At 32.9% G+C, this 21,307-nt stretch overlaps 1 non-coding gene across 1 annotated transcript; it reads left to right on the forward strand.

Annotated features, from left to right (window-relative positions):
- The first annotated feature begins 4,805 nt into the window (after positions 1–4,805).
- Positions 4,806–7,832, forward strand: LOC117681822 (uncharacterized). Its single transcript, XR_010710977.1, has 3 exons — positions 4,806–5,180; positions 5,346–5,418; positions 5,652–7,832. It is a non-coding gene; the product is annotated as an uncharacterized protein (transcript).
- Positions 7,833–21,307: the final 13,475 nt, after the last annotated feature.

The raw sequence follows: 21,307 nt of genomic DNA on the forward strand, positions 1-21,307 counted from the left end.
TGATGATGTAAAAAGTACATGTAAACTGTATGAAATTGATTGAATGTAAATGCTACAGCTTAATCAGGATGGTGTAAAAAAAAAAATAGGAATGAAGGTGTTGTGTGAATGCTCTACATTTTATTTTCATGAAACACCTATTAACTCTTATGGTTAGATAAACTAGGTTATCTAGCAGAGTTACGTCTGAAGCAAGCAGACATTGGGGGAAATGTATCAGTCGGAAGACAGGCTTGGGAACAATAACATCAACCAGATGGGGAACAGCAGACAAAGGAGTGCAAAGGAAGCTAGTGCAAAAGGTAGCCCGAGTGATGGAGGAAGACTCAAGAATGGTTAAAGTAGTAGATATGAAGAACCAAGGAAGCTGGGTGAATTGGAAGCAGTAAGGCAGAGGAAAGTGACCTGGACCTGGAGCCAAACAGATTGCAGTTTCTCCTCAGATCAGTATATGGCATGCTACCAAGCCCAACAAATTGGCAGTATGGGGCTTATCTGATGACCCAAATTGCAAGGTCTGTGGAAAACCAGCAAATTTGGAGCATATATTGTCATCATGCTCCGTAGCATTGTCTGAAGACCGGTGTACATGGCGGCATGACCAGATACTTTCGGTACTTGCAGACTCTCGAGAAAAAGCCAGGAAGAGACCACCACCAAAGGACAAGCGGCTCCAGTTCATCAACTTTGTTAGAGCAGAAGAGAGGGAGAAGAGTTGCAGCACTGGGTTGGGAGGGTAGATGACTTCTTGGCAGGGCAGGAGACTGGCAAATGCGAGCTGTCATGAAGACCAGATTGCAATTCCCAATGGAGGAAGCATCCACCAACAAGCGACTTGACGTAGTAATCTGGTCTCCGTCAAGTAGACAGGTCATTATAGTGGAGCTGACAGTTCCTTGGGAGGGTCCATGAAGACCTCTACCTAAATAGTGAAATACATGACTGATAGGACATGCAGGGATTCAGGCCCTAGGGTGGCGCCATTATAGATGATAAATTGTAAAATTCATTGCCCAAGTCATGGGGCAGACGTTGAGGCAGTGTGATAAATATGGCCATATATTGAACATGTATTTTTACTTAGGGTCATTGCTGTTTGTCACCCATTAACAAATTTAACTTCATCTTGAAAACTACCTGGTGAATTGTCACTTGGCAGTTTTGGATTAATATGTCTTCCATTAAAAAAAAACTTAATATTTATCATGTGCATTGTATACTAGCAGAAATAAACTGTATGCATTTCTTGTTCATTTTAAAATAATAAAAGTGAATGTTATAAAAGATTGAACATTAAAGGCCTGCATGTCGCGTATTAGTTTACTATTTTTGGCCCCTTCCGACTCTCGAACTCCCCTCCCACCCCGTCGCTCACCCCATCTTCATAAATGAATGGTTTCCAAACATTAAATAATAAAAGCGGGGTATCTTAGATTAGGATTTAGACTTCAAAATGAAGCTTAGAATACAAACATGAGACTCTCTGACATGTCAGTCCAAAAGCTACTGTACTAAGGTGACAGTCAAGACCCGTGGGCCTCTTGGTTATCATATGGGAGACATTGTAGACATGCAGCTTAGGCGTAAAATAAACGTTCTTTTTTTTTGGGGGGGGTGTCTTCTAGTTACAAAATGACTTTATAACAAGAAATGTAATTTTAATAAAGCGTTTGTTTTGCATGATTGTGATGACGATTGCCCCCCCCCCCAAAAAAAAATAAAAATATTTCTCTCGGGCGTTGCCCTCCAGAAATTGAATTGTCTCGTGAGGGAATAATTAATCTTCATCATACAATATAGATTTTTTCTTATACCGAACGAAAGATGATAATTTAGAATACATCGGGCTCTTTTCGTTTTTCAGCTCTTGTAAAGCAATATCGTAGTGAATGTTACCGATATCTTTCTATCTTAGTTTTCTAATGTAAAAGTGATATAAAACTATTTTTTATGAAATTGTATGCTCATCCTCGGGTTTTTCATTCGCATGTAATGAAATGAAAATTCACGTGGCTTTCGAAGGAGCAGGATGTGATTAAAAAAAAGGGAAATGTGAAGTGTTATTGCCCTGACAAGTGATTGTCTAGAGCCAATTTAATCAGATAACTCGTTATATAATATAATAATGAAGTAGAAGAAAATATTTTGTACTACTGACATTTTCGCAACAACTGATCGAGATCAGCACACTGACTCAAAAAATCACATACTGAAATTATAAAATAACCTTTATATACTCACGCTTGTTTTATCTACAGGCGAAAAATAATGTTAATCAAAGTACTGAAGTACTGACGGGAGTTGATTTTATCGATTATCATTTATTCAAAATCAACGATATGTGATTTTGCATGGCAAGTATAGTATCAGTAATCGAAATATTTCTGAGAAATTGTATGGATCCAGGCAAGATTGAACCCTTGTCTTGTTCAACCAAACTCTCGGCTGTTTCCGTTTATCTCCGACAAGCAAGAGAGACTCTGTTTTGTCGGATATTAACGGAGACAGTCAAGCCTCTGGTTGAACGAGACTACATTGAACTCTAGCGTAGGAATACATACTTCAAAAAATATCTAAACTGTCTGTAACATTTAAAATCTTATTACTTTCATGGTATTAATAAGTTTTCCTGAAAAACAATACTTCAGAATACATAGCATCGAATTTATCGATTATTTTCAAGAACTAAGTGTTGTCAGCAATATTGATTTGTGCTTAGGTCCAAACACTGTTTCACTTTCGTTTTGCCCGAGTGAGTGCATAGGAGAGTTGATTAAAATCAACTCCCAAAAATTACATTTTTCCTGCAATGAACGTTACCTTCATAGCCCTTCATGTATATATGAACCACCTTCTTGTAAGAAAGCATTTTTCTGTTTATAACTGCATTTCTTTTTTTAAATCTCTATTTATATATTCACCACTTCGTAAATCATCACTGTTATCGATCCGTAGGTAACAAAACAGAGAGATCTTATTTTTTTTTTTTTATAAAATTATAAAAAAAAAAAAAAAACTACGAGAAATAGTATTTGAAAGGAAACGTCATCCCATGCTTTCCAGATTTTCAAAGAAGATGTTACTACAAAATAATTTAGGCGTAATTTAAAATATGGCACTATGGCACCATTTTACGATGGATACATTTATTTTTCATTTTTGGTAATTTAATAGACGTTGTCGCCAAATTAAACTTCAAAAAATTGCAGAATGGTATGCTGAATATCTGTTTTAAAAAGTTTAGGTCTAGCTATGGTTTTATCAGACTTTGTATGACCCACAAACGCATTTCTTAATAAATAGAAGAGAAGCCACTCAATAACAAATCTAAATATTATATTCATAAATCGTTTCCATTAACACCGGAAGGATTCATATTTCCTTTCAAAGTGCATGCATATGTATTCGTGACAGACAGTGGTATTTCATCACAGTACCCGATTCATATATAGAACATCATTACAATTTCGTAGAAGCAAGACTTTCTCATTAACACTCAGATAAAAACACGATTCTAACGGGGGTCGAAAGAGTTTGATTAATTTTAAGATAATCTGCTTTTCTTTTATTAAAATCCATGACTAATAATAGCAATAGCTTGTTGTTCCATGCTGCTTTTGATAATTAAGAAAAATCTTGATCATAACATGTATATTTTTTTTTTAATTTCACCTGTACTTTTTTTCGATTACTTGCTTAGTGCGGCAATACTCGGTAATGCCGCGGCTTTAGGAAATTTACTTTTCTTAGATCTGATATCTTCTTCTACCTTTATATAAAAAGATCTAATTCGACATACAAGTTAGTTTTATTAGGCCACACCAATATAATTTCTTGTTCGTCGGACATCCAGTGAAAATAGAGCGATTAAATATTAATAGAATTATTTTTATTTGTAGGCAGAATTTTTAGGCGGTACATAAATAAATTTGTGCGGACGGTTATATTTGTTTAGACTTGTTTCTGTTTTATATATTAAAACTATTCAAAATACGAAAAGTATAGCGGAAATAGAACAGAAAACAGCTCAGAATTTCCTGGATGCGGGAAATAAATAATTATATTATTTGTACAGTTTATTAAATACGAGCGTACGGGGTCCGACGAACAAAAAATTATATTGGTGTGGCCTAATACATGTAGTATGTATTCGATACTCTGCCAATTTTTGTGACATACGCCATTAATATATACATGATTCAGGCGTATGTATAAGATTTCGTGTGTATGTTTTGTGTTGGGTTTTTTTTATTACATGTTATCATACATTAATAAGCATATCAAAATATTACAATAAGTGACCATTCTATTGTTCAATATTGGAAACCTGATCACCCAAAATGAAAATTGAAATGAGCTTACAATGATAAGGTGTTTTCTTTTGCTATATTAAGCGCTAGAAATTCACAACTACATGTATCAAACATACGAAATACCTGTTTATGAATTCCGATTGCATATATCTCTTGCTTCTTTCGTGAAAATAAATAATTCTGAATGAGCAAAATGTAATGTCATCATGGAAGAGTTTTCTTATTCCAATATACTAGACGTATGAAATATGTTTAAAAATATGGTTTTAGCTATCGGAGAATTACATTTGTTTACAGACACATTGAATTTTATAACCCAAATTAAGAAACTCATTGAATAATTAATCCATTTATATATTTATTTGTTGCTAGCCTTTAGTTTACTCACTAGAATTTTTTCTAGTGTTAATAATTAAAGTACATTTCATATTTTGCATTGCATTAATAATCATTACATTGATTGATTTGGTGTTTTTTTTCCTTGCTAGAATATTTTTACTGCAATGGAGAAGATCCCATGATTAAAACAGATAAGAAATTAAATGAAGAAACTTTCGGTAAGCTCAGTCTCAAACACTCTCTCTCAATATAAGAGGTTGAATAAGTATTCTCTGAAGGTTTATATTCTGGTAAGCGGTTAGCTGCGATCGATATGCTCATAATGTCTATCGGGTGAGACAATGTTTATACATAACATTTTTCACGTTCAATCATTGATACTGGGAAACTTGAAGAACACAGAAGTTTTTGCATTTGATGCATTTGAAAAAGTTGTTTGTGGTTTTTCATTATGAAATTTGGATAAATACAATGTTAGATTGGAAGACCATAAAGCCATGCAGCTAGCTTGTTTTTAATCTTCAAAAGGTAAGCTTTTATATGAAGTACAGAGGTGTACGATTAAACCCTGTTGCGTAGTTACATTTAAATTTTGACGTGAAATTTAAGTATCCTCTTAAGTTATAAAAAGTGAACGAGTGAATTTTTGTCCTTTATCTTTTATTTTGAGATTTTTTTTATATATTTTTGCAGTTCATCTGACGTTAACACCAAAAGCGTGTGCAATTTTCTCCACAGCCTTATTTTTAATTACTGAAGTAAAAAGGTAAAAAAAAAAATCATTAAAAATGTCATTTGATAACACATCACATGCAGTATATGACTATAATGAACTTTTTAGAGGATGTATTAAGCCAATACTAAGCGCTTGTGTAATATAATTTGAACTACTCACAATTCATAGTCTTGGTTAGATATATTAAAAAAAAAACGTTTCCATAGGTACGGCCTAAAAATTTCGTTATAAATATAATACTCTATTTTTCATTTTCATTTCAGTGGATAAACGGGGAAATTGTCTTCCTGTGAAGGACTGAAAATTTATTTGTATATATTTTTTCCTGTTTCTCTCTGTTCCTTTCTGATTCATGGGGGTTGTAAGTTGGAATTCGTTGGACGCCAATATGACCACAAACGTTACGAAACATCACACTGAGAGTCCACTGTTTTTCGTGTTTGCCATCGCATACTTTGTCTCGGCCATGGGCAATGTGTTGGGATTTTTCGTTTTGATGAAGTGTAAAAAGCTTCCGTTGCAGATCAAAGTGTTGTCCATCAATATGATTGTTCCTGATTTTCTTCTGGGCAGCGCCACTGGCATTGCCTATGGCATTCAGTATGTCTACCCATTGTCGACAGGGGGCGCAGCAATTTGTCACGCCATCTTCGACACTTTGACAACTTTGTCAATTCTAAACATCACAGCTTTTGGAGTGGACCGTTTTTTTAGTTTGAAATTTGCCTTGAAATACCAGATTTACACTACGAAAGAGCGAATGATAGCCATGTGTGTGATAATGTGGCTTTTTAGCATCACATCCGCCGTGATGATTCAACTTTTAAAATCTAATAAAGCTCTTTTGTTTAAAATCATTATTCGCAGTGTGTTCCTATCCATTTATGTCTTCTCATATTTAATGATTTTACATATGTACCGGATACATAACAAGAAAATCAACGACCTTCAATCCCTGTCCGCCTCTAGAATAATCCACGACCAGATGATATTCAGCAGAAAAATCGTCCTCATAACTGGTCCCCATTTCGTCTTGTACATCCTGGCAATTATAATTCATGTCATCATGTGCTTCGCCACAGATATCCCAATATGGCAGATGGAAATGGTAGTTCTCGGCATTACTGTAACAACCATCTTCATAAACCCTATTCTGTATATCTGGCGTTTCCGAGAGTGCAGAATTCAGCTTCTTCTGATGATTTGTATATGTAATAGAACACGCAGGGAGAAATTGTTAACAGAGAGAAACATACTGTATCAACCGTTTCTGGAAGTTCAACCAAAGGAGACATCAGACAAAACGCAAGTGATCTCGACTCACATGTAACCTTAATGTGCTTCATGTCGGTTCTTTTAATTGATTTGTCGTGTCCTTCATGATCAGAGATTGTCGAAGAAAATGTCAACTCCACACAATAAAATAAACCTATTTTATTTTTTCTGAAAGGCGATGGGGTAAAAAAAACACAGACGTTTTCCATATATTGGATGTGAAATTTTCAAGAATCATGCCAATACTGCGTCGGTGTACATTTATTAGTTTTTGAGACAGACGTTCTTTTAAACGATAACCAATAAGGCTTTGTCAAAACGCTATTATTAAGTATTTTTTGATCTTGAAGAGAATTGCATTTTGAATTGTTATTAAAGTTATTTATGTATAATTTGCTTATGTTCAACGTTTGCACCCTCAACACCTGGTTGTATTTTTGTCAGCTCCGATCCTTGATGCAGGATTAAAAGAACGGAAAGCAGCGACAATCCGATAAAAGCCGCAATTTTATCTATTATCATCATTAGAGTGGCAAATAGGACGACAATTGCCTCTCTAATAGCAAACAGTAAAATATAACATCGATAAAGGTCTGCACGCGCACCTTGTGAACAAATGTTTATTTTGAGTAGACATGTAATTTAATCGGAGAGTGCATATAATTCTCCATTCTGTTTGTCTGACAAAATTAACTCGACGACCTATGTTTCTTCGACCCTTACAATATATTGTTTAACATCGATTTGTATCATTGACTCCTTGTGCACTCGAGGATGTCACCGACCCAATCGTGGGGGAGGAGATACAGTCTGGGAGCGCTCGAAATTATATTATTATTATACATATTATTAAATATTTTGAGCCAGTTGCGAGTGTGCTCCAAACTAATTAAAGACGTGCAATTAATTAACACTCTCGTTTACTGTTGATCCCCGTTCCTCGCCTCCTTGCAATATGTTAACCAGTCCCATCCTCGATATTAGTTTTACCTCCCCCGTTGCATGTATCAAACCAAGTCTAAACTTGGAACCATTTTTAACAATTGCATAGAAAATAATGTATACTAGTTTGTATTTCAGGTCTGATCTGTTCTTTTATTGATAATTGAATATTGTACGTCTTTTAATGCTATGAACAAGCCAAACTTACTGAGCACAATAAATTTTTACGATATATTTTTAAAAAGTGTTTACTACAGTTTGTTGGTCAACTCTTTTTCTGTAGCTCTCTCTCATTATAAACTGCTCTTTTACTATAATTACGTGCCCGCTACATATAATTATATACATGTTTTAAAATCATTTAAAACAATATATATTTAACAAATCATTGATTTGTAACCTATAGGTATGTTCAATACTTGGAATATGTTGACTCAAACAGGCGTATACGTATCAAAACCTGCAAATATTGTCATTTTTTAGAACTTCAAGGCATTTTCTTTTATAGAGTGGGTCTGTGCTCCATATTTTTCTCATAATCTAATTAAGGTCTATTGGAAAACAAACCGATTTCAATCAACAAAAACGTGGAGAGATGACCCACTATACATTAAAAATATCATTTTGTATCCCAACAATTGAACGTTTTGAAAAAATAATACAAGTCCGGTTGTTCGTGGCCTTAGTCACACAAAATTTTCAAAAAACCCATAATGTGTCTGAAATGGCTCAGTGATTAGAGTCCCTGGCATAAGCTAACCTTATATATCTTTTTATGTTTTATGTTTTTATGTTTAGGGTTCGATACCACCAAAATTTCCGATATTTTTTTCCCTTATGTTTTGTTAATTTATTAAAAACTAACTATAGTTAGAAATTTTGCTTTTGCAAAGTTGTATTATAATATATTTGAATAGATTTAATTGGGGAAAAATAAATTCAAAATTCTATTTCACTACTAAACCGAATGGGCATTTGCGCCATCTTATTCCCCCCATCTTCTTTGTTTTTCTATTTTTATTGATTACAACGCGTTTGAAATACATTTCTAATGATCAAAGAAAATTTGAGTACTAGTATCTGTCAAAGAGTTTTAAGCAAGGTACAGACCTCACAATTCTTTCTCATGTTAACACGGCGCGTGCCCTGTTTTTTTTTTTTTGTTACATTGGTTCATTCAGTCGGTAAAAAGTTCTTTTTTCAAGCTTATGTCTCTCTCTTCTTATTTGTTTTAAGCATAAACAAATAGTTCCAAGCGTTTATCACAATCATCTAAGATCTAAAACTGGATTTTTTTACTTCAACATTCAAAATGTAAACAAAAGGTTAACATGACTGAGAATTGTGAGCTCTATATCTCGCTTGAAACACGACAAATGGCACTCAACAAATGACTTATAAATTTTGGTTGACTATTAGAAAAATGCCTTGCTGAAGCATTGTAAACATTATAAACAGAAATATAAATTTTGACCAAAATCGTAACCATGCCCCTTTAAAACAACAAATATTTTTCACTACAAATATAAGACGCTTGTTAGGCCCCTATATATTACCTAAGAATATTGCAGTTTTGCAACACGTCTGACACCTTATGTCATTGACATTCTTATATAAGCTATAAAAGAATTTAAAATAAACTAACAGCGATATAAACAATCTACTTTTTAGCTCACCAGAGCAGAAAGGTAAGGTGAGCTTTTTTAATCACTTTTTGTTCGATGTACGTCTGTCCTAGGTGATAAGGATTCAAGGTTGTTAATATTATGAAACGCTCTCTTTTAAAAAGAGATAATTAAGAATCATTGAAAATTGTTTGGTATTTTACAAAAATCTTCTTCCCAAAACCACCAATTTGATCAAAAAGCTAAAACTTGTGTGGAAGCATTTCCAGGTAGTGTAGATTCAAGTTCGTTCAAATCATTATCCCTGTGGGAAGGGTGGGGTCACAACTGGGGGTTGAATTTTTGCATGAGAATTTAAAGAAAAAAATCTCTAAAAATCTCAGGACTAAGCAGTCAGAAAAGCTGCCAGATTTAGGTTTGTTCAAATCCTTATCACATGGGGTTAGGGTGGGGCCACAATGGGGATAGGGGGTTGGATTTTTACAAAGAAATGTGTAGAGAAAACCAATTGGCCAGAAAAGATGTAACGTGTGTGGAGGAATTATCAGGTGGGGTAAACCTATGTTCGTTCAAATTATGATCCCTAGGGATTAGGATGGGTATCTATTGGGGAGGGGGGTCGAATTCTAAAATATAGAAATATATAGAAAAGAAAATCTAAAAAAAATGGCCTAGAAAAGTTTAACTTTAGTTAAAGTACATTAGATTATGTAAATTCAAGTTTGTTAAAATCATGATCTTTGGGGATATGCAGGGCTACAGTGGGGATTGGGGGGGGGGGGGGGGGTCCAATTTTAGATAGGAAAATCATTATAGATATTCTCAACAGCACAAATGTAAAAATGCATGGTACTGCTTATATGCAAGCATTTTGACACTGTTGATTTTTAATCGTAAAGACTGGCCCCTTGACAATGTTTGGGCCCCACAAAGGGTTCAAAGTTTGATACAATTATATTCATATACGTATCTTCTTGAGAAGTGCGATGCCCAGTATGTGATTTGAATATAAAATCATCCTGTAACAAAAGTGCCTCAATGTTTAGCAAAGAAAATTTTGAAAATAATTTTATACAGGGTCTGTTCTACCACACTGTTCAGATTATTTGCAAATAACTCCATAAATCTGATTTAAATTTATGGTTGTTGTTGCTCAGGTGAGCGATGTGGCTCATGGGCCTCTTATTATATTACGTCGCAGAAATAATGATTGAACGTATTTGTGTCTTTTTCTGCAGATTGTTGATAATGAAAAAGAAACCAGCTTCTGTGTATTAATCAAATGATTTTTAAATAGGTGCAAGTGTGCAAACTTCATGCTATCATCATTAAATATGAAAATAAAATGTTCATAAAATTCTATCGCTCGTTACTAAAGCTTTGGAATTAATAGATATACTGTAATTAGTTCTTTGTGAACGCATAAAATCAACTATTTATCACTATTTATACATACGCATTTATAATTAGCATGCTTTAACCTTTAGACCCCCTTAAATATAGTACTCTTATTTTCACACGACATTAGAATGATAGAGATTATGTATGGGATATAAATAGAGAAAGAATTAAGAGAAAGATAAAAGGGGTCTGCACCACAGAACATTGCCGACCTACCGTTTTCTAAGACGTTATACAATATACATATCATTAAGATATGCCATTTTTTTCACTGAAAATAACTATCGAAGATTGATACATTGTAGGTCGGAAATGTCATCAGCTCCCCAGCCTAAGATGCACTTTAGTTAGTGGGTGTTAATTCTGATTCTTTAAATAGCAGAAGAAAAGCCTATAGAACCAGTGCTTATGATTGTTATTATCATTGGTTCCTAGATTGTAACAGATTACAGAGCACAGTCATACATGCACGGATCAAGAACATTTTCCAGGGTGGGTGGGGTGAGGGCCTGAGGGATATCTCTGGCTGCTGAGGAAGCAGGTGGGGGTCCGAGGCATATAATTTAGGTAATTTTACAATACAGTGTATAGATTTAAGAAATGTGAATTGGTCTGGACCACGGGCCACTCATCCCCTACCTCTAGATCCGAGCATGGCACTTTGCTGGATAATGTAACTATTCCAGTTGTATTTTGCAACTGTCTAAGGTGCAAGTTTTCCTGATAATCAAAATACCATATGATTGACCATTGTTTAAGAAATATTAAATAACTTTTTAGTGTATTACAGGATAAGATATTTAGCTTTAAAGAGGTTCGATCCTTAGGTTTTGGGTAGCCAATTTGGGTCACCTCTAGTCTGAAAATTCTGCATCACATATTAATTATACTAGTATATTTATATTTTACAATGCCAAACAAACTATATTGAATAAAATTTTATTTTAAAAAATTACATTTTTACAGAGTTTAGTAAGGGACTATATTTTGTGGTGGAAGGTTTTCAAGAAGGAAATGAACAATTTTCATAACTCACTAGTTTTAGAGTACTGTTTCTTTAGCTTCCTAATTTTCAGCGCAGACCAAACTTCTCAAAAGTTTGTGTATTACGATATATCCATGATGTTCTAAAAACATATCTATACAATGTTTTGATATTTCTATTGATATATTTTGGCTTATTTAGCTTATATTTCATAAAAGTTCAGAAAAAATTAACCCCAATTTTGGCCTAAAATTAGCTTATTTCATGCTATATCTCAAATTTTTGAGACGTGACCCCTACTTGTTTTATTTTTAATTGAGACATTAAATATATGTCTATTTGTATGCAAAGTTTTGGAAAGATGACATAACTATGAATTTTTTTTAATTGCGTTATAATTTGATTACTACAAAATTTTGTTATAAAATAAAATAGCATTTGTTGTTGCGTTCATTATGCACTGGCCTTTGAAGCCACCAGTAAAGCAAGAATTGTTAAACTTTGACTTAGAGTTTACTTTTATAGTCACTACATGTGTTCAACTTCATACTGTATTAAAATCATAATTAAAAAATATTTCAAACTCTAGATATTTGTTTGATTTCTTCAAATTATCAATTTCTATGTCAAATTTTAGCAAAAATTTCAGAAAAACTGTCATTTTTGTTTGGGGCCCTAAATTTCTGAAAATGGCATGTGACATGGATCACAAATAAAATAAATGAACAATATAGGTCCCCATCTTTATATCAAAGTGGTTTTCGATGATTGACATAACTATTACATGTATTTCAGGTTCCAACCTCCTTAAATATAAAAAAAAAAAACCCAACAAGATATAAAGAATTTCCTACCCGAGATGAAATTATTTGTTAATTATTTCCGATAGGATTTTATCACTTTATAATTTTAAAATTCAGTGGGAACATTTAATTTTCAAAAGGGAAACTACCTGTCAAAATTGAATATCTCTATAAATACTGTAATCCTAAAGGTAATAATAAAGTCCATATAGAAATTTCTGAAAATCTTATAGGAAATTATAAATATTTTCAATATGTCGGTAGAACGTATTCTCACTTGAGAATTATTTTCCTATGGGATTTGTAATTCCAATTTTAATTATGTTCTTAACTGTTTTAGAATTTGTTTGAATACACGCTGTTATTGTCATTTTGGGAAAGGAATCAAATTAATCTATCCATAGAACTAATAATGAATGTTTATTTCTCAGCGGTTCACCAATTATACAACTTATATCCTGTATAAACAGTTTTAACTACAACAAAACAAGAATTTTGTTTGGTATAATCATTTCTCTTGCATATTGTTGTAAGAAATAATTTTCAGAAACATTTGTATCGATGAACTCTCGCATCGTTGCATTGTCATTACTGCCTCGTTAATACGCCCGATCCAGTAGTATTGTCCAATTATTGAAATATCATTTAGATCATTACTATATGCAAACTGAAACAATAATTATACAAGTATTTCCTCTAATGATTACATACATCCAATTATTATCTTGTCTTAAGATTTCAAAGGAAACTAGTACTTTATAATTATATTATGAAACAAATAATGTATCTTAAATGCCACAACAATCATTTTTCGCTCACTGCTTATGATTTTGTTATTATAATACCCTTGGGTGTCGGCGTTCAGACCTGGTTATGTTTGGAGCAGGTCATATAGTTATTACTTCTATCTTCACCATCAAACTTGCATAGATGGTGCATATGGGCATGCTTATAAACTAAACAGACTTCGATGCTAAATCTGAGCTATAAGGAGAAGGTTAGAGTTTTTGCAGCAGGTTAAAGTTTTTGAAGCAGGTGCCCTTTGATGGCCCCATTTTCACCAACTTAAATGGATGGTGCTTGATAGTTGTGATTGTTGCTAAATCGATATATCATGATTCCTATTGCTATGATATTGTATTATATCATATGATACAGCATTTCATAATATGATATTATATCATATTGTATAGTTTGTATTGTATCCAACGAAAGTGTTATTGTATTTCATGATAGTGTATCTTAAGATATTTTATCATATGATATGATACAATGTTGTATCTCATGATGTTGTATCGATTCATACAATATCAAATGATACAAGATATATGATACATATTTATATATGATACAATACAATATCGTATGATATAATACAGTAGAATACATTATCATTTTATGATATAATATTATATAAATAGTGCCTGTTTGGGAGGGTAACAGTTGAAATTGACACCCCGAGAAAACCATTGTCAACCGACGCGAAGCGGAGGTTGACAATGGTTTTCGAGGGGTGTCAATTTCAACTGTTATCCTCCCAAACAGGCACTATTTATTTTGTTATACTGAATGTCTTTTTTAAAATTTTTAAGAAAATTTTACTGCTTTTATATAGGAATAACGTGAATTCTACAGCGAACCGTACGCGCATAATTTTCGCGCATGTAACATTTTTTAATATTACCCGTTGCCAAGTGCGTTGCTAACGCTGAGGGTAATAGTAAATATTATTAACTGCGTCTTAACCAATCAGATTTCAGTATTTAAGATGAAAGTATAACAATATATTATACAATATCACGATTGATACGACATCATATTATATAAATAGTGCCTGTTTGGGAGGGTAACAGTTGAAATTGACACCCCGAGAAAACCATTGTCAACCGACGCGAAGCGGAGGTTGACAATGGTTTTTGAGGGGTGTCAATTTCAACTGTTATCCTCCCAAACAGGCACTATTTATTTTGTTATACTGAATGTCTTTTTAAAATTTTTTAAGAAAATTTTACTGCTTTTATATAGGAATAACGTGAATTCTACAGCGAACCGTACGCGCATAATTTTCGCGCATGTAACATTTTTTAATGTTACCCGTTGCCAAGTGCGTTGCTAACGCTGAGGGTAATAGTAAATATTATTAACTGCGTCTTAACCAATCAGATTTCAGTATTTAACATGAAAGTATAACAAAATATAGTATGATATCGTACCATATTACAAGTAATGTATTTTATGATACACTATGTTATTATATGATACAATAAAATATAATATAAAATCATACTTTGATATGATGTCATATCATATGAAATAATATCTCTGTATCTTGATATTTAATAGTATTATATTGTCTAAGATAAACCATATGTCACAATGTTATGTTGTATCATACGATACAATATTGTATTGTATAGTGGCGTATTGATAAGTATTGTAACATACAATACAGTGTAGGATTTACATACAATATGAAAAAAATATCATATGATCTTATACGATATTGTGCAAACCCCACAACAATATCCAATAATTTGATCAAGATCATAAAGTTTAATTTTAATATTATATGATAAATGTGGTCTAATGAAGATTATATTGATGAGCATAATAATCGTTTATTAATTATGGTTAATGTACATGTAATACTATGATTTTTTAGACTTATTTGTGTCACTTTTTTTAATACATTTAAACTAATAATATCATTATTATACCCTATCAAACGTAGTAAAATTTTCGTAAAAGTCATGAAATATTAGCAACATTTTTGATACTTTCATAAATCATTCTCTCCCTAAGGAAAACCCGAACAACTACAAAAAACAAAGAAGCAAACAAACAGAAACACAAAAACAAGAGGCCCACGGGCCACATTGCTCACCTGAGGAACAATAGGTATGATAAAATCAGCTTAATGGAGTCATAATACAAACTATGTGGACAATGTACAATAATACATGTAAATCCTGTATAGATAAAATCCATTTCCCCCCTGGATAATCTTTTGTTTATAATCATTAGTCCCTTTTCTAACAGGATGATTTTATAGACATATCACATGTTGAGTATTGCAGTTCTCAAAAAGATCCCTAAACGATTGTTTATACATGTATATGGGATATAAAGCTACATCAAACTCTTGAACCTTTGTGAGGCCGAAGAATTGTCCTGGGGCCAAAATCTAAACAATTATAAAAAATCATCTGGCTGATTAGTTTCTGAGAAGAAGATTTTTAAAGATTTACCTATATATTCCTATGTAAAACTTCAATTCTCCATTATGCCCCACCCTACTCCCAGGGATCATGATTTTCAAAACTCTGAATCTACACTACCTGAGGATACTTCCACACAAGTTTCAGCTTTCCTGGCTGATTAGTTTCTGAGAAGAAGATGATTTTTAAAGATTTACTCTATATATACCTATGTAAAACTTCGACCCTCCATTGTGCCCCACCCTACTCCTTGGGATCATGATTTTCACAACTTTGAATCTACACAACCTGCAGATACTTCCACACAAGTTTCAGCTTTCCTGGCTGATTAATTGCTGAGAAGAAGATTTTTAAAGATTTACTCTATATATTCCTATGTAAAACTTCGACCCCCAATGTGGGCCTATCCTACCCCCAGGGATCATGATTTTCACAACTTTGAATTTACACTACCTGATGCTGCTTCCACAAAAGTTATAGCTTTCCTGGCTGATTAGTTTCTGAGAAGAAGATTTTTAAAGATTTACTATATATATTCCTTTGTAAAACTTCGACCCCCCCCCCCTATTGTGGCCCTACCCTACCCCCAGGGATCATGATTTTCACAATTTATGAATCTACACTACCTGAGGATGCTACCACACTAGCTGCAGGACTGTAGCTCCCAGTCTGAAAAAATTCGGATGGACGACCTGGGAGCTACAGTGCCTCCCATAGTAAAAAACTGTAATTTACTGCGCACAAAAAAATGCGTTAGTTTTGGACCGATTAATCATTTACGATCACATTCTGTACAAATATTTGATCCCAAAAAATTCCTTGGACATTTTACTACAGATATCGTCACTTCACTCTGATATTCTTTTAAACACCATCAGCAGCCCTGTAAATTAAAGTGGTGCAAGTTTGTTTACATTTAAAAATGGCGACTCTCGATCTCGACGTAAATTAACATACTTCATTTTCCGAGGTCGGTTATCATTTTTAAGAGAAAGTCTGAGGCAAGTAAAGTGACGATATCAGTAGTAAATTGGCTGAAGAAGTTAATGGTACTAATTCTTTTTACAGAATTTGTGTGAAAATAAGATTAATAAGTCCAAAATTAGCGCAATTTTTTGTGCGCCGTAAATTGTAGATTTTTCCTATGGTAGGCACTGAAGCTCCCAGGTCGTCCATCCGAAATTTTTTCAGACCAGGAGCTACAGTCCTGCAGCTACTACCACACAAGTTTCAGCTTTCCAGGCTTAATGGTCCTGAGAAGAAATTTTTTAAAAATTGTTTCGTTAATTTCTAATTATCTCCCCTTGAAAAAGGGTGTGGCCCTTAATTTTCACAACTTTGAATACCCTTTGCCCAAAAGATGATTTGTGCGAAGTTTGGTTGAAATTGCCCCAGTAGTTCTTGAGAAGATGTTGAAAATGATAAAAGTTTACGGACAGACGGACGGACGACAGACACAATGTGATCAGAAAAGCTCACTTCAGCCTTCAGCTCAGGTGAGCTAATTAAGCATACTTTAAAGGTTAATGCAAATAATTAACCAAATAATAAATCCTATGAAAAACATTGCCTAAATAATCTCAAAACTATACGAATTGATACATCTGTTGAAATTCAACACATTAGCGATTGGTATCAATTTTCGCTTAGTTTGCCATGATGAAATACACATACATGTACCTTGTATTGACAAGTTACCCATATGATGCTGCCATGAAATAAAATTACACACATTTATTTGTTCTTTCTAGAAATAAGGCAATGTTCATGACGAGGTTACTTTAAAGACATACTGAACATGTTTATGCCAAATTCAACTTCTTTAGTTTCTTAATTTCAAAGATATGAACCATACATCTTATTCTTTTAAATCAACTTACAAGTGATACCGGTGTTGTATAGCAGTTTTTCCCCCATAGTAGCTTCTCCCCCCGGAAAACCTACTATATAGCAGCCTTTCCCCCTGGGGGGAAAAGCTACTATATAGTAGCTTTTCCCCCATAGTAGGGTTTCTCCCTCACGTTTTTGGTTCAGATTTTATAAAAAAATATTGATGGAAATCCAGCATGGATTAAAAGTAATGTTTTTACACTCCCAGGTTGTATACATGTACAACTGAATTCATCTATAAAGGCTTAGTTTCGTTTTGCCAATTTATTATTTTTATAGACTATGCTGAAAATTGAACATGTGTGTAATGGAATTACATAAAAAAAACATTATAATGATTGAAAAGTGTTCTATAAGTGGGGATCCGAATCTCATATTCTAGAGATGACCACTTAACCATATTTTCACAGTGATAGTGTTATACCACTAGTAGATGACACTGAAAATTTTAGCCCCCATGCAGGGTAGGGGCCTTTGTTGTTTTCGAGCCCGATGTTTGAAATCCAATTATAAAGAAAATGTATTTTTTAGGGCCCTATATCTCAAAAATTAAAGATGACCACATGAACATATTTTTACGGTCATTTAAAAGTAAAAACATCATTTAAAAATTCACAATCGCTCATATATTTCTTATCAAAATGATTGAAAATTACGATTCTGCTTTTCTTTTTTAAGAACTATATATAATTACATGTAATATGATTTAAATTTGTCCCCCTTAATTCGCAATTTTTTTAAAGTGTTTCGGGTACAGTAAAATGTTATGTTATTTTTTAGAAGAGTTGATTTAAAATATATTTTTTACCTATTCATTTGGTTTATTTGCACTCACTTGCAGTATATGACGTCAGAAGTAACGCTATTATTACAATTCAATCAAAATCGGTCAAAAATTGACATTTTTCTTATCCGTTTACGAATGGGAAATATAGAGCGCATGCTTGAACAAAGATATTTTTTGTTACTTATTAGTCTTGGCTATATATATCTCTGGTTAAAATATTTTGTTTGTTCAAGCATGCGCTCTATGTTTTCTGAAAGAAAAACTGCTTGAAAACAAGCTGTTTTATGCTAAATTAAAATTGCAAAAATGGCGGGAAAAGGTTGTCTTTACGATGTCATATTTCTTAAATGTGAGCACTTGAATCAAAATGAACATTATGTATAAACATCACATATATATCTATGCAAAGAAAAAAAGAATTGAAGTAAAACGACGATGTTCATTTTAGGGGGCCATCTAAGGCGCCCATATCAAATATAGTCCAAAGTTTACGAACAAATTTTTTTAAAAAGGTACGCATGTAAATTCATTATTCTTCAAAACATTTAATCAATTCATAAGATGACTAATGATATAATAAATAACTAGATAAATAAATCAATAAACTTTTATTCATAAAAGGAGCAACCGAAAATCAAAAATAAATAACCAACCTAAGCGCATACATGTATACGACTTTTTTTACTTGTTAGTTGATTAGAAGACCAAGCTTATATTTAAAAAAAAAAATAAGTCAGCTCATCACAATAGATGTGGTGGTTTTTTGGGGGTTGTTTTTTTTTAATTACCCTTGTTTCATTGTTCGAAGAAATAATATGGTACACAAGTAAATCTTTATTGCAATAATATGAAACAAATAGTAATATACGATTTTTAGGTAAGTGAATCGATTTATATGGCATCGTTTTCAAAATTGTATATTTATAAATCACGTTGCAAACTTAAAAGTGGAAAATTAGCAAATACTGAGTGTAAATATATACATAAGGTTAGTTCAGGCTCCATTTCACATTTTCCAAAGTAACCAGCAAAGATACCGACATTGTTCTGGTTGTGAAGACTTTTTTGAAACAAAATGTTTACATCATAAAATCTCGCGTTCCGTAAAAAATGTGCTAAAAAATATGAATATGCGTAACTTTAAAACAAAATTGTAAACACTAACTTTCACATGCTTTTAATATATAATCAATTAAAATACCCCTTACCCATGATTTAGAACCCCATCAATCAAAATAAAACTAAAACATTTCAGTTCTCATCATATCATTGCACCCTGTTTGATATTTAGAAGAAGAAATATATAATTGTTTTTAAGATCGTCAATTCGAACGGTATTAATTTAAAATTGATAGCCTTTTGGACGAAGGGAGTAATACATTTCCACTTTTTATTCCCTTCCTCTACAAAATTAAGTCAAGATAGTACAGTTAGTTCCCTCGGAGAAGCTTATACAGAGATGGTAATACATTGGAAAATAAGTTCCAAACCAGCGTATTTTTACTCAAATGTGTTATCACGTGTTCTTAACGTCGAAGTCGAAACTGTAGATAAGCATCGATTAGATGCAAAAGATTCGAGGTATTCCGAAATCCGTGTGAAAGGTGTTTCAAAAAGGTGTAAAAACAAGTGAAATAAACGATGATGACACATGAATGTTATGGAGGCGCGTGCCTTAGTTCATATTTGGGGTTAAAAAACCATGAAATACTATTTTATTCTATGTATTAATAAATGCCATAATTATCCTTTTCTATGAGAAATTGATATCATATCAATTATTGCAAATTATTGCCACGAATGGTCCACCATATACATGGCCGGAATGTAAAAGAAGGGGGAAAATCCACTATATAGTAGGTTTTCCGTGGGGGTAATCTGGCTATAAAAAGGGGGAAATCCCACTATATAGTCATCTTTCCCTGGGGGAAAAACTGCTATATAGCCATTTTTCCGGGGGGAAGAACTGCTATATAGCCATTTTTCCGGGGGGAAAGATGGCTAGGGGGAAAAGGCACTATATAACACCGGTATAGTACATCAGCAAGCGAGAAAAAGCCAAAATAAGATGAACGGTTAAATAAGATGAACGGATGAAATAAGATGAACGGTTACTGCGATTCCTACTTTAAGTGAATGGTTAAAACATGGTACAAGTAGATATTGATACAAAAATTGATAACAAAAGAAAGAATGACAAACCTCGATTCGTTCATCAAACACATTATATAATTAGCAAAGCACACCATGGTTATGTTCACCATAAAAACAAAACCCATCGGTAACAAACTTGTGCATCCTTATTTACTAGAATATTATGAGTAATACATGCAAAATGCAATGGAGTGTTCAATTTAACAGTGTCATGTATTTGTGCCAACGAAAAGTCACTCTCGCAGGGTACAAATTTTAATTAAAAGCAATAAAAATTATCATATAACAGTCGATCATATTGGTGCAAATAAAAGGTAAATTCCATTGGCTACAAATTCAAATTCGTCGAGAATAATCGGCAGGAAAATAAGTTTAACAATTATATATTCTAGACAAATTATTCAATGTTGTTATTAATGAGATATTTAAGTTTTTGATTCGGTGGTTTCTTAATTAACATTGTGATAATTTCCTTCTGAACTCAAAAACACATAAATTCTGTCGGATCTTCTTAAATAGGAAAATAAGTTTGAAACTGACCAAGGTTGAATTCTTTTTCGAATTAAAATGAAAACACATCATGTTTTAAATAGAATTGCATTTTTATTTAAATATTTTCAGATTTGATCGTCATTCTTTTTCCGTCTGTTATTTATATTTTACAGTGTATTAAATGAAATTAATTTTCACTATTTTCGATTATATACTCGTATGCATATGAACATGTTGAAATTTGCATGCAATTTCGAAAGTATTACTCGGTATTGAGACTACTTCATTCAATAATTAAAAAAAAATGAAACAAATCCTTACAACATGCTAGTTCCGAAGAAAAAACA

Source organism: Magallana gigas, chromosome 2 (genome assembly GCF_963853765.1).
Source record: "Magallana gigas chromosome 2, xbMagGiga1.1, whole genome shotgun sequence".
In the NCBI taxonomy this organism is placed as follows: domain Eukaryota; kingdom Metazoa; phylum Mollusca; class Bivalvia; order Ostreida; family Ostreidae; genus Magallana; species Magallana gigas.